This window comes from Herpailurus yagouaroundi, unplaced genomic scaffold, assembly GCF_014898765.1.
Source record: "Herpailurus yagouaroundi ecotype Mexico unplaced genomic scaffold, PumYag 139, whole genome shotgun sequence".
Lineage (NCBI taxonomy): Eukaryota > Metazoa > Chordata > Mammalia > Carnivora > Felidae > Herpailurus > Herpailurus yagouaroundi.
In genome coordinates, this window is record NW_024412394.1 from 3978155 (window position 1) to 3993401 (window position 15247).

General features: G+C 48.3%; 1 long non-coding RNA gene across 1 annotated transcript in view; it reads right to left on the bottom strand.

Moving 5' to 3' along the window:
• The window catches only part of LOC121029373 (uncharacterized), a 16770-nt gene extending 14943 nt beyond the window's left edge, over positions 1 to 1827 (bottom strand). The window contains exon 1 of the long non-coding RNA XR_005789698.1: positions 1494 to 1827. This is a non-coding gene — a long non-coding RNA (uncharacterized LOC121029373). The remainder of the gene's footprint in view (positions 1 to 1493) is intronic.
• Between the last annotated feature and the right edge of the window lie 13420 nt (positions 1828 to 15247).

Sequence of the window (15247 nt, forward strand, 5' to 3'; positions counted from 1 at the left end):
GAGAGAGGGAGACACAGAATCGGAAACAGGCTCCAGGCTCTGAGCCATCAGCCCAGAGCCTGACGCGGGGCTCGAACTCACGGACCGCGAGATCGTGACCTGGCTGAAGTCGGACGCTTAACCGACTGCGCCACCCAGGCGCCCCGAAAAGGAACTTATTAAAAAACATTCAGTAGCTCACAGAATCCAAAAGGGAAGACAGGCACAGAAGCTCAGAATGCAGGGATGATGCCCAAACCACCTCAGGGTACTTTTCTAGCCAAACCACCAAGGCAGCTATCAGCATAAATTCTGCAACTTGCCTGAACTCACCCCCTTCAACAATGGTGGGAATTGGATCTCAGACCATCCCTCCTGTTGCTCTGAAGGCCCAGAAGCCTCCTCTAACCCCCTTCCCCAGGACACCTGCTTCCTGTTGCCCTCTTCCAAATCAAAACCCTCATGTGCATGCATCTGATTGGTGGAACCTAAGTCACATGCCTACACCGTAGTTGCAAAGGAGTCTGGGAAAGTAAATTTCTGGCCTCGAGAGAAGTGAGATTTATGATCTAGGGAAAACCCACAAACACAAGAAAGTTAATCAAAAGATACATACTGGTGACCTTAATGCAGGGCAAATGTCGCCTGCACTGTGCATTATTTTTCTCCTTACAAATATAGAATGATATCAATTTAATTATTCTCTGAATCTCCAGTGCCTGGCACAGAGCAGGCACTCAATGCAGGAGGAAGGAAAGGAGAAAGGGAGAGATTACACGTTTACATGCTGCCTCACTAAACAAGATTGAACGAAGACTTCACGTTTATAGAATCCGTACAACTCCCAAGGCCGTCCGTGGATTATGAAGGAAGGTCTCTCGCCCAGCACGTTAGTACAAAGCTGCCCCCAGCCGTCAGGCTCGTGCTCTGGCCATGGCGTGCAGCATCTAGACCCCAGGGAATGCTGTATCCTGGAGTCACTTTCTCTGTAGCCCACCTGTTGGCTTAATGTCACTCAGGCTGACACTGAATCTTCTCCCGTCCCCAATCCCAGAGTTTCATGAGGTTTTAAGTAGTCTCTGAGGGCCACTCTAAAACAGTTGCTGCAAAGGCAACATTAGAGGCCTCCCAGGGTGATAAACATCACTGGCACCACTTTCAAGCGGATCTGTTCAGATCAGTCGTGTTCTTCATGGTCAAGGTGTGCCATCACAGAATTATATGGGTCCTGCCTTTTAGAAGTTTATACTGTGATTGTTAAGAGGCAAGATACATGCACTTAAATGACAAGCTCTCTTGCTGCCAAATAAGGTAGGAAAACGTCCCTGCTCCCAGGGCCTGGGGGGATGGCCAGGCCCCACAGGCTGAGTGAGAGGAGCCTGCTGAGACGGGGAAGGGCTGGGGGAGGTAGTGGCCAGGGCACCGGCTTGGGAGTCACAGCAAACCTGCATTCTTCCCTAACCCCCTCAAAGCAGGTCAGACCCTGTATCTTCACTTGCTGTCGCATCGCGTACCCCTCTTCATGGCTGAATTTCTTTGCGGGGTTATCTGGTTGTTGTCTGCCCCCTCCCCTCCCCCCCGAGCTGGCAGTGGTGCCGAGGGAGGTTCCGGGTGGGCAGAGGCTGGTGAGGACCAAATCAGGGCGAGGCTGCAGGGAGGGTGAGGCTGAGACCCATCACAAAGACAGTCTGAAGCCTCCCCCTCACACTCCTTTCCCCCAGGGAGGAGCGGCTGATGTGTTTCTGGAGTGTTCCAATCCAATTAGTGCCCTCCCTTGCTCCAAGGAGGGGCCCAAGCCACCACTCCCCTCCCTGAGGTGGAGACGGGGTGGGGAGGGGGTGCTGAGGAGGTCTGAACACCCTGACCCAGCTCCTCCTGGCAGCGCGGCTGGCTCGCCGCTGCTGAGAGGCTGCTATGACAGCGCCCGTTTCTAGGCGACTGTTCTGGGGAATGGTCTGTTTTGGCAACCGGAGGGCCCCTGGGTAAAGGGGGCCCGCAGGCCGCGGCGCATTTGCATAGCAACGTCCTCCCCTCCCGGAGCCGCGCGCTGCTCTGCGGCCGCTCAGCGGGGCGGGAGGCTCCGGCTCCGGCTCCGGCTCCGGCTCCGCCTCCGGCCCCTGCCCTCGGCCCGGTCCGGCCCCAGGCCCGCCCTGTGCTGTCACCGCCACACGGCCCCCTCTCACTTCCCGGGGAGGTGGAGGCCGCTTGCTGAGCTGGGGCATTTCCGGAAAGGCTGGTGCCCTAGGGAAGTGGGGAAATGATGCTTGGGGACAAAACACAGACCCGGGGGGCGGGGGAGGGGGGATGGAATATAATCTTTTACACACCGGAGTCAAAGTCACAGGGCTTGGCAGCATCAAAATGCATCCTGGGTAACAGGGTTGCCTCACAAAATGTTTCTGTGGGTGAACCCTCCACTGAGCCCTAGGAGGTGCTCAGAAAATGTCTTTTGGGTCATTAAATTGCAAGTGTATATGTGAAGTTGGAAACGGGTGGGCCTGGAAAAAATATTTCTTACCTAGAAAAATCAGGGGGTGATATTCTTAGGAAATATTTTCAAATGCTTGCAGGAGGGACTTGGTGACATAGTATTGTCCATGTAATTTCCGAAGAAACCGAAAGGGAAAATAAGTAACTCCCGGAGGCCCCCCTCTGTCCTGCACACGCCCACCCCAGCAACTACATCTGCCATCTTGAGTCCGTGATGCCAGCTGAGATACCAGGCTCTGAACACGCGGCCATTAACCGCCCAAGGACACATGCCCTGGGCTGGAACCCGAGAAGGGGGTTGGGCAGGGGCAGGTCACCTCAGCTGAGCGATCACATTCCCTGGCAGCTGTCCAAGGGGCAGCTCTGGCTGCACCTGTTTGTGGGGAGATTTGCTTTTATCAGTATTGACACAGCAGCAGGGCCAGGGAATAGCATAGTAATAAATAAATGAGAGAGGGAGAGAAAGGGAAAAAAAAAAAAAAAAAAAAAAGGCAGGAGCCACCGAGGCGAGGCAAAAATGCTGAGGTCTTTTTTTGCTTGTTGTATGTCAGCGCGTTCCATCCAGTTTCCCCACCCCTGAAATCTCCGAGGATCACAGAACAGCCTTGGCATGGGAGCCCTGGGTCTTAAAGAGATAAAATTGCAGCTCAGAAGCACCTTAAGATCCTTTTGTGCCAGTATCCCTAACCAACAGATCTCAAGGTTACTGGGTATCCTCACCCGCCACTTAACTGTGTCAGGAAGGTCAGCAGGAAGGGAGTTCCTTCCTCCCTCTGCCAAGTTCCAGCATCAGGGAGACAGCATGATTAAAATGTAGGTTTTGGAGTCGGGCAAACCTAGGATCAAAAACCTGGTTCTGTCTAGCTGTGTGATCTGGGGTATGCTAACTAAACCAGTCCGCGCCTCGGGTCCTCCCCAGAAATGGAAAAACAAAACCAACTATTGTTGCGAGGATGTAAGCGATGATATAAGCAAAGGCGTAGAATAATTCCTCGGTATATACAGTTCACTTCGTTGCTGTTATAAGGTATCAACTTCCCATCAAGTTTTTTTTTCAAAAATATTCTTCCCCCCACCCCACACAAAAATTTTTTTTTTTAATAATAATAAAGAAAAGAAAAAGGTAGGGGGAATCAGAACTGTTCCAGAAATGGCAGGGGAATGAAAGAGCCTGAAACAGTCTTCATCTTCCAAACGGGGGCCAAACATGACCTCTTAGTTTCTCAGCCTTGCTTTCCAGTCTTCAGGGGCTGCAAACCACCTCACGTCCAATCTAGTCTGATAACAGTGCAGTAAGTGGATTGCAAACAAACCTGGTCATCGGAAGATACCCTGACCAAGCCCAAGCAATAAACCGCGTTTGTAAAAATTACTTGCAGTGAGTCATTACCACGTTTAAGACACGGAGGTAGTTTCTGCAGAGGGCAGGCTAGCATAGCAGCGAAGAAGGTGGACCGAGCTGTCGGACCGCTGGACTCTAACCCCAGCCTTGGCATCTGCTACTCATGTGCCTGTGACAGCATATTTAACTTTCATAAGTCTTGCTTTCCTTATCTGTAAAATGGGCATAATAATGCCCCATAAGCTCGTTGTGAGGACTGAATGCATGAAAAGCATGTAGCGAATGCATGACACAGAGAAAGTGCTTAATCTTGTCAGCACTTGTAGTCATTGCTGTTTGATGAATGAGGCCAGGGACTGTGTCATATATTCATCCCTGTATCCCCAGATCCTCAAACAAAGGCTGGCATTTAGTAGAGTACAGTAATGTTTGACGAAAGCATGAATGCAAGGCCCCTGCCCTCAAGAAGTTAAATCTACCCAGGAAATGGAACACGTAAACTACCTACGGCATCAGGCGCTGGAGACAGCAGAGGGTTAAAAGCCATCTGCCAGTCCCGAAGCCCCAGAGGCAGACAGTCCCTTGGATCCCTGTTTCATCTATCCAGGATGCTTTCAAGAGAGGAAAACAGGAAGTATCCCTGATAGCCCAGCTTGCTCTGTTTTTTTTTTTTTTTTTAAGGTGGAGGGGGGGGGGGGGGGGGGGGGAGAATGGTCCTCTGGGTCACATTTTGCCAGTAAATCAGCCTCCTTCCCTTGAAATGCTGGGGCTTCCAGAGGGGCAGATAAATAGCTTCTTGCTCAATGCAGAGAGAAAGATGTGGTCCAGAAATGACAAAGCTGACAGGTTGGGGTTCCTTAGTGGACTGCAGGTGTTTCTAGAGCTTGTCCTTTGCATTCGTTCCCTCTCTTCCTCATGTGGACTAAGTGCCTGGCCTTAGTGTGGGGAAGGGGGGCCCTAGGGTTACAGCTCAGTGCCTAATGTCCAGGATGTAAACAGTCCAAAACAAAGGGCAGTGAACTCAGAGAAGATGGGCTGAACTCAGAAGAGTGAGAGCGCTCTAAAGGAGAGAAACAGCATTATGAGAAACAGTCGTAGGAGAGAAAAACAGAAGGGGGCACTTAGATGGCTCAGTTAAGGGTCTGACCTTGGTTCCGTTCATGATCTCGCGGTTCATATATTCGAGCCCCACATCGGGATCTCTGCTGTCAGCCTGTCAGTGCGGAGCCTGCTTCGGATCCGCTCTCTGCCCCTCCCCCTCTTGTGTTCTCCCCAAAATAAACACATACTAAAAAAAGAAAAGAAAAGAAAAAGGGGAAAACAAAAGAAAAAACATGGAGAATAAGTGTTTAGGAAAAAACAAAAGAGAACTGCTTTTTTTTTTTTTTTTTAAGTTTATATCTTTGGTAATCTCTGCACCCAACATGGGTCTCGAACTCATGATCCCGAGATCAAGAGTCGCAAACTCTACCGGCCGAGCCAGCCAGGTGTCCCCAAAGAAAGCTTCTAAGAATTTGCAGCCAGGGTAATAGAATAAGTGTGCACAGAGAACATGCCGAAGACGATCACCTCTAGGGACCCACAGGATGGCAGGAGTGGACAGAAACCAGAAGGAGAAAAATAGCTTAAGACAGCAGACCTGACTCTGCCAGCGTGAAGAGAGCGTGTGCTAACCCCTCAGTGTGCTAAGCTCACACTGATGTTTAATTTAATTGTGTAATAAGTTCAGTTATCCATTTGACTGTGATGGACAGGAGAGAACTTTCTAGAAAGGTGTAAATATTCTATATTGTGAAAGAGATATAGTTTACATGGGCAAATCTATTTGTCAGTATTACACGGTTAAGATTTCTGCGTTTGGGGCTCAGTAGTTTAAACGTCTGATTCTTTATTTCAGCTCAGGTCATGATCTCACAATTGGTGAGATTGAGCCCCAAATCCGGCTCCGCACTGATAGTGTGGAGCCTGGTTGGGATTCTCTCTCTTCCTCTCTCTCTGCCCTTCCCCTACTTGCACTCTCTTTCTCTCTCTCTCTCAAAAATAAGCTTTAAAAAAAGAAAACAAAAACAAAACGAGGGGGTGGCTAAGTTAAGTGTCCAACTTCAGGCTCAGGTCATGATCTCACAGTTCGTAGGTTTGAGCACCTCATTAGGCTCTGTGTTGACAGCACGGAGCCTGGAGCCTGCTTCTAGTTCTGGGTTTCCCTCGGTCTCTGCTCCTCCCCCGCTCACACCCTGTCTCTCTTTCTCTCTCAAAAATAAAAAAAATTTTTTTTTAATTTTTTTAAATATTTCTGTGTTTCAATGTTTGTAAATTTCACAACAAGAGCTATACAAACTAGCCATGCAACTATACAAAATAACCAAGTGGGAGGGGCTGGAGGTACAGAAGAAGCAAGAAAGAATGTAAATGATAGGTAAAGCATAAGTGGGAGTTGTGTTGACATTAAATTTGGTTTGAAATTTTTCATAATAAAAAAGTTTTTTGGGGGGGTGTCTGGGTGGCTCAATCAGTTGAGTGTAGGATTTCGGCTCAGGTCATGATCTCGTGGTTGGTGGGTTCAAGCCCCACATTGGGCTTTGTGCTGGCATTGCAGAGCCTGCTTGGGATTCTCTCTCCCTCTCTCTGACCTCCCCCATGCTTTCTTTTAAAAATAAATAAATTATCTTTAAAAAAAAAAAGGTTTATTTTATTTTATTTTATTTTACTATTTATTTTTGATAGAGAGAGCACACGAGCAGGGGATAGGCAGAAAAAGAAGGAAACAAAGAATCTGAAGCAGGCTCCAGGATCTGAGCTGTCAGCACAGAGCCTGACGCAGGGCTTGAACTCATAAACCGGGAGATCATGACCTGAGCAGAAGTCAGTCGTTTAACCAACTGAGCCATCCAGGCGCCCCAAAAGAGGTGTTTTTTTTTTTTTTTTTTTTAGTTGCCTGTAATGTTTTACTGTTGTCCTTAAGCAAGTCCGTTTTGGGTTATCAGGAAGGCAGCGGAGACATTATCTAATCCAGTCATCCCGTTTTAGGTGAGGAAATTGAGGTGAACCTTGATTTGTCCTAGGTGTTCTCAGATATCAAGCAGCAGAGCTAATGATGGAATATCAGGAGGGAGCAGCACCCTTTTGACCTTTTCAACTGTCACCCACTTGTAGGGAGTCTGCTGGAATTCATCCCTTACCCGGGTTTGCCTCTCCAACCCCCCCAGGCCCAAGGATGTGCAGGGAGGTTGCGTGGGCTGGAAGGCGTCTGTTAGCTGCAAGCCAATTGCTCTGCTCTGGGTTGTTTTCAGTCTGAAAGGTAATCCTGAGCTCGCAGAGATTCAGTGAGGTCCCTTAGCTGCCACTTCCAAAGGCAAAAAAGGAAACCCAGACAATTAACGATTTCCAGTAACCAAGAGTTGAAACTCCAAGGGGGCCGGAGTCCCAGCTCTGCGGCCATCAGAGGCATTGCCTTAGGGCAGTCGCCTCTCTTGCCTTGGTTTTCCCTCATTTGTAAGAAGAGAGTGAAGAAGACTTTTGGGTTCTATGACCTTACGGGGTTGTCAGGAAAATCTCAAGAGGTGTGGCTAGGAAAGCACTATGAAAAGTAAAAAGCAGTAACACAGGGTAGCATTATCACAGAGAGAGGGCAGGGTGGGTGAGGAAAGGTAGGAAAGCAGGAAAGCTTCTGCAGGATTCTTTTTTTTTTTTTTTTTAATGTTTATTTATTTATTTTGAGAGAGAAAGGGATAGAGAGCGAGGAGGAGAGGGGTAGAGAATCCCAAGCAGGCTCCGCAATGTCAGCTCAGAGCCCGACACGGGGCTCAAACTCACGAACTGTGAGATCATGACCTGAGCTGTAACCAAGAGTCAGATGCGTAACTAAGCCACCCAGGTGCCCCTGCAGCATTCTTAAACAAGTCTTTTGGGTTGTGCCTTAAGGAAAAGGCTTTCTGAGGCGGGGAGGGGATGTAACATGTATAGATGTCTTGCACCAGGACAGATATGTTTTGCCTTGTCTATGGTATCTCATTTACTCCTCAAAACACCTTCTGGGGATTCGCGTACTATTATTTCGCTCATTTTACAGGTGAGGAAAGAGGCACAGAGACCCTTAACCAACCTGTCCAAGGCCAGACAGCTGGTATGGGCAGAGCCAGGACCCAAAGCCAGGCGGTCCTGGGAGTCACAGGCAGGAAGGCCACACCCTCACCTGAGCGCCGAGTGGCTGTGGAGGCTCCCGGTCACCTGGGCATCCAACTCACCGTCAGGAGACCCAGCCTGAGTTCCAGCTCAGCTGCTTCTTAGTCCCGTGACCTGGGCTGAGTCACATGGGCCCCTCGGACCCTCAGTGTCTCCAGCTGTACCACGGTGATAATAAACCCTGCTCCGCCTACCTCGTGAGAAGGAGGTGAGGATTCCATGAAATCACTGATACTGCGAGTGTTTTGAAACAGCTGCAAAGGGCGACAGAAATGAAGACATCAGGATGATTTTGTCAGAGACGCATTCCTGGGTTATCACACGGTGACATTCCAGCTCTTCAAATCCCCGGCCCACCCTCAGCACCCGACTGGGGGTCAGATCCTGGGCCTGCGCACCTCGTCAAATGCTGTTCTGGTGGAAAGGGGGAAGAGAGGCGTCACAAACTGTCCCAGCTTAAGTATTCCCCAAACAATCAGCACAGCACTGGCTTCAGGTTCTAGCCGAGGCCCGAATTTCAGCGAGGGCCCCCTTTTCCTGTTTGTCGTAAAACAAACAGGCTTTCTGCTACTTGGGCAGGATTTAACTGGCCATCGGCCCTGGAGATACCCAAGAGCAGTTTCTAATTTATATTTTTGAATCCATAGTTAGGGAGCTACCTTTATAGTGACTAGAGACACAGTCTCCCCATAAACTGCATGCTTCCTTCTGTCCAGGCCTGAAATAACTGAGAAACAAGAGACCAAAATTAGTCAAATGAGCAAATAGCTTCTTCTTGTAAGACTGTAAAACTTTGGGGGCGCCTGGGTGGCTCAGTCGGTTAAGCGTCTGACTTCGGCTCAGGTCATGATCCCGTGGTTCGTGATTTTGAGCCCCGCATCGGGCTCCGTGCTGACCGCTCAGAGCCTGGAGCCTGCTTTGGATCCTCTGTCTCCCTCTCTCTCTGCCCCTCCCCCGCTCACTCGCACTCTCTCTCAAAAGTAAATTTTTTTTTTTTTAAATTTTTTTCAATGTTTATTTATTTTTGGGACAGAGAGAGACAGAGCATGAACGGGGGAGGGGCAGAGAGAGAGGGAGACACAGAATCAGAAACACGCTCCAAGCTCTGAGCCATCAGCCCAGAGCCTGACGCGGGGCTCGAACTCACGGACCGCGAGATTGTGACCTGGCTGAAGTCGGACGCTTAACCGACTGTGCCACCCAGGCGCCCCTCGAAAGTAAATATTTAAAAAAAAAAAAAAAAAAAAAAAAAAAGACCGTAAAAATTTGAGGACAGGACCTCTTTCAGTTTACCTGTTTTGTATATCCCTCCACTCCCCTGTCCTGCATACCTGACACAGGACGTCACAGAAAAGCACGGAGAATGTTTGAGAGAGAATGCAGGGGTTTTTGCAAGCTTCCTGGAGGTCAAGGCAAAGCTGTGTGTGTGTGTGGCTCTTCCCCAGGGTTTGTGCCTCTCTGTGACACCCCCCTCCCCCCACCCCAGACACTCACAGCCCACCCACTTCAACTCTAAGCTTAGAGGGACCATGTTTCCAAACCTCAAATCAGGAAAACCAGGCCTGACAGTATTTGAAACCAGGAATTTAGGTTCCAGAAGGATTTGTGCCCTTCGGTCTGCACTTGGGTTTATAATATCCTCCTTCTGCATTTTGCTCAACCCAGTTTGCCCGTTTACAGCTTTCCTTACGGTGATTACATGGATTCCTAAGTACCCCTAGGTATTTAGAAAACTCCCCAAAACTCACCGGCAGACCTTCAAGTTAACTCGCCTGGTGATTTGGTGGTTCTATTCTGAAGCTTGCCCATGTCTCCATTTCCCTGTTCTGCTGTCCTTTCTGGAGTCCGCTAGACTAGGAGCACAGGAGGGGTGGATAGCTGAGTAAGGTCAGGATTGTCCCCAAGGGGAGAGCCCTCGGGTGCTGGGCAGGGCAGGAGAAACCTGGATTCTAACTGCAGATCTGCTTCTCATCAATGGTGTGTCCTTGGGCAGGTCACTTCTCTCTGGTCTCACTTTAAATGAAGGAGTGTGGTGGAAGGCACAGGCCCAAGTGATTGACATCTTGCGACTCAAACGCTCCGTGAGTCGTGGAATGTGAGAATTTACCCGCATACTCTGCTTCTCCTGCAGTTTGGGGATAAACTGTCTGGCTCCTATCTAAGGCAGACACCTTCACTGGCCTCTAGATCCCATCCCCTCCCTCCAGCAAAGCTCTCTCCTCTCTCCTGTATCATCTGTATTTCCCTGTTTGCTAAATCACCGCAGCATATAAATGTATTTAAACATGCTACAATTCCACCCATCTTGAAAAGAGTCTCTCCTGGGACGCCTGGGTGATTCCGTTGGTTGAGCATCCAGCTCTTGATTTCAGCACAGGAGAAACCCTCCGTGGGTCATGAGTTCGAGCCCCTGCACCATCACGTTGATAGTGCAGAGCCTGCTTGGAATTCTCGTTCTCCTTTCTGCCCCTCCTCTGCTCTCCCCTACACGCACACTCTCTCTCAAAATAAATAAATACACATTAAAAAAAAAAAGAGTTTCTTCTGACTCTACTTCCCCTCTAGCTTATCTCTCTCAAACTCATTTTTTTTTCTTTTTTCTTAAATTTATTTATTTTGACAGACAGAGAGCATGAGCAGGGAAGGGCAGAGAGAGAGAGAGAGAATCCCCAGCAGGCTCCGCACTCGAACTCCCAAACGGTGAGATCGTGACCTGAGCCAAAACCAAGAGTTGGCAGCTAACCGACCGAGCCACCCAGGCACCCCTCTCAAACTCATTTCGATCACTGCACACCTCTACCCAGACTGCTCTTTGTTAAGGTCAGCAATCCTCCCCACCCCCGCCCTTGTGGTTAATCCTAAAGGTCATCGTTAGTCTTCATCTTACTTGACCCACCGAGGATCGGCTGACCACTTCTTCTCCTTTTAACACTTGTTTCTCTTGGCTTCCGAGACACTGCATTTTCTTGGCTATTCTTTAGGGTGGGTTCTTTCCATCTCTTTCACCTCTACACGTTGGAGGGTCCTGGGGCTCAATCCTTGTATCTGTACCCAATCTTCACCAATCCATTTGGTGATCTCATTCAGTCTCATGGTAAATGCCATGGGGCTTAGCCTAGGTTCCTCTAGAAGCAGAACCTTCATAAAAGGTTTGCATGCAGGTAGTTTATATGGGAATGAAATTCCAGAGAGCAGAAATGAGGGACAGGGTGACAGAAACAGAGAAGAAAGGATAAACCAATTCAAGTGCATTATTGAGCACTAATGAGTGACAACCACTATGGGATACGGACGCTTTTCTCCACACAACCTTCTAAGGAGATTCAGAACCGGCTGTTAAGGGATAAAAAGGGATCCACATTTATCCACCAGCTTCTCTTCAACATTGGTTGAGGGCGGCCCCATGAGTGTCAACTCCCCCATCAACTCAACTCTCTGGGTTATACATAATACGGCGGTGCTGAGTGAGTTTCCATGATTGTCCTACAGCCGACTTTGTACCGGAAGCAAGAAATACACAGAGAGGCAGGGGTGAGGCACGGTCAGTTTGTACCCATTGCAAATCTGGCCAATACCAACTGCACGACATCAAGCTGGGAGAAGAAGCTAAGGCCAAGAGAATTTAAGGAAGTGTCTGATACATCATCTATACCTAGACGGCCCTCACCTTTATCTCTCTAGCCTGGACCTCCCCCTTAAACTCCAGACTCATGTCTCCACTGCTTACTCCAAACTTGCACTTGAGTGTCTCCTCAAAACCTGCTCCAGTTGTAGTCTCCGCCATCTTCATTAATGGCAACTCTTATCTTCACAGATGTTCCTTCCTTCCAAGGCAAAGACCTTGGAGACATGCTTGAGTCAGCACTACATACAATCCATCAGTAAATTATGCTGGCTTTACGTTCAAAATATATTCAAAATCTGACCACTTCTTATTTATTTATTCACTTATTTACTTATTTATTTAACTGTTTCCTTATTTCTGACAGAGAGAGAGAGAGAGACACAGAGAGAGAATGAGCAGGGGAGGGGCAGAGAGAGAGAGGGAGACAACAGAATCCAAAGCAGGCTCCAGGCTCTGAGCCGTCAGCACAGAGTCTGATGCGGGACTCCAGCTCATGAACTGTGAGATCGTGACCTGAGCCGGAAGTCAGATGTTTAACCGACCGAGCTACCCGGCTCCCCCAAACTCTGACCACTTCTAACCTCTGCTCCTTGTCCAGGCCACACCACCAGCCCTGGACTGGACTGCTAGCAACTATCTGCTAACCAGCCTCCCTGATTACTCGCTTATCCGCTTACTGTCTATTCTCCACCCCAGCTAGTGAGCCTTTTTAAATACAAGTCAGATAATGTCCCTTCTGGGCATTTCCTTTCCCCCTCCCTGCTTTATATTTCTCCTTCACCCTTATCACTATCTGACATAATATATATACTTCGTGTATTTACGTATTTACTTTGTCTATTGTTGTCTCCTTTTACTAGGATAACAGCAAGAATTTTTGTCTATTTCATCCCCAGTACCTAGAACGGTGCCTGGTGCCTGGGGGGAACATGATAAATATTTGTTGACTACAGACCATCTAGTTCAAGTCCATGCACTTTACAGATGAGAAAACTGTAGCCCAGAGATATGACCGTGCTAATTATACTGCTCACCTTTTTTGGTTTTTGGTTTTGTTTTTTTGCAAGGCTTTCTTGACACCTTGCAAGTTCGGAATACTTTGTCTCCATTTTCAGCAACATTACTTGTTAGTTATTATTATGGATGTTGGCCCTCTAGCCAGTCTGAATAGCAGTTTGTAGTCAGGCTCAAATGTACCTCCACAAAATCACTAGAGAACAATTCCAGGGTATTGGAAGCTTAAGTAATCCAAGATCATACAGTATGAAGACAGCAAGCAACAATGCAGGGAATTCAAGGTGAGGAAAGTCTCTGGGGTGTTTTGAGAAGTGCAACATTGAGATCCCTGAAGCAGAAAGTGCGTATTTCAGGTTGGGTAGCAGCAGAAGTAAGGAGACAAAATTACTCATTCCAAGGTGCCTGGGTGGCTCCTTCAGTTAAGCATCAGACTTCGGCTCAGGTCGTGATCTCACAGTTGGTGAGTTTGAGTCCTGTGTCGGGCTCTGTGCTGACAGCTCAGAGCCTGGAGCCTGCTTTGGATTCTGTCTCCCTCTTTCTGCCTTTCCCCTACCCTCACTCTGTCTCTCTCTCTCTCTCTCTCAAAAATAAACATTAAACATGAAAAAAAAATTACTCATCTCAGCAGAGTGGGATGGCAAGTGTGGGATGACCTTGGGTTTGACCTAGGCGGTTAGTTCTACTCAGCTATGTTCTAGCTGTGTGACTTGGGCAAGTTACTTAACCTCTCTGAACCAAGGTTCTTTCATGAGGAAGATGATACCTACCCCCATTGAGATGGGAGCACTGCATGAAATAACATAAAAAAGGGCTTAGTAGAGAGACACAGACAAGCAATTAGTAGTATTAAGGTTGTCACTGTGACTCTTTGACCAGAATCATAAGAATACGTGTCTGGACCAATCAGGAATAAAGTTGTGACCAGTTTAGAGGGCTGTAGTAAGGAAAGTTAAGATTCAGGGGCAGATAATGGAGGACGTGGCACGTGTTGGGAGTCTTGGCACTGTGACATCACTAGAGGATCTTGACCAGGGAACACACAGCACTCGGTGCCTGTGATGAAGAAAACCTGACATCCAGAAGACCGATGGGAAGGAACAGCCTTCCATCACCTAGCCCTGTCGCCGGTGCCTGTACATCTTGCATCACTGCTCTTTCCTCGTCCTGTTGCAGTGACCTGTTTCAGGTCTCTGTGTCTCCTGGAAGGTCAGGACAAAGTCATCCCTACCCTCAGAGCTTGGCACAGGGCCTGGCACATAGTAGGGCTCCATGAGCATTTGTTCTAGTCTTAATAATCTAGACTGACTGCTCTGGTGATAATTCCAGTGTGTGATGATGGCAGCCTGGGTAGGGACCGTGACAGTGAGAATGGGCAGGGTCAAATCATAGAAAGCTGGGGGAGAGGCAGCAATTGTTACAATTCTTTGTATTTTATTTTTTAATATTTTATTTATGAGAGAGAGAGAGAGAGAGAGAGAGTGAGAGAGAGCTAGCACAAGCAGGAGAGAGGCAGAGAAAGGGAGACACAGAATCCGAAGCAGGCTCCAGGCTCCGAGCTGTCAGCACAGAACCTGACGTGGGGCTCGAACCCACGAACTACGAGATCAGAACCGGAGCCGAAGTCAGATGCTTAACCAACTGAGCCACCCAGGCGCACTGCAATTCTTTTTACATAGAAAATCAAGAAGACGTGCAATCCAGGCTAAGAGGGTGTTTATTTTTTTTAATATTAAAAAAAATGTTTATCAGGGGACGTCTGGGTGGCTCAGTCGGTTAAGCATCTGACTTCGGCTCAGGTCGTGATATCGCACTTTGTGAGTTTGAGCCTCGCATCAGGCTCTGTGCTGACAGCTCGGAGCCTGGAGCCTGCTTTGGATTCTGTGTCTCCCTCTCTCTCTGCCCCTCCCCTGCTCACTCTTGCTCTCTCTCTCTCTCTCGCTCTCAAAAATAAATAAACATTAAGAAATATAAAAATAAATAAATAAAACGTTTATTTATTTATTTTTTTTTTTGAAAGGGCAGGGAAGGGGCAGGGGGGAGACAGAGAATCCCAAGCAGGCTCCGTGCTGACAGCACAGAGCCTGATGCGTGCCTCAAACTCAAGAACCGTGAGATAATGACCTGAGCCAAAGTCAACTGAGCCACCCAGGTGCCCCGGAGCTAAGAAGGCATTTACAAGTTGAACCCAAGTTCCACCATCCAGTAGCTGGTTGCGACTGGATCCGTCATTTGCCCTCTGTGAGACTCCTTTTATCTAGTAAATAGGGATAATGCCTGCCCCACCTGCCAGCGTTGTAAGGATCCAAAGATTGTGGATATCTAAATGATCTGTAAACTGTCAAGTGTTTTTAGAAGGTAAAGCGGTGTAACATGCTTATGATTAACTCCCCATCCTATTCTGTTCAATTCTTCATTTAAAATTATGAGGAGACTGTCTTTGAAGTTTCAAGCTAAGTCACTTCACAAACAGAAGAAGCAAAGACCTCAGGTGAGGAGGTTTTCCGGCTTTAGGTAAAGTAAAGGATGGGTGAGTGGTTGGTCTACAGCTCCCAGGCAACAGAGAATAGCAGGAAAGAATATCTGAGCCAGTCCTTCAGCCCCCAGGTGAGGAA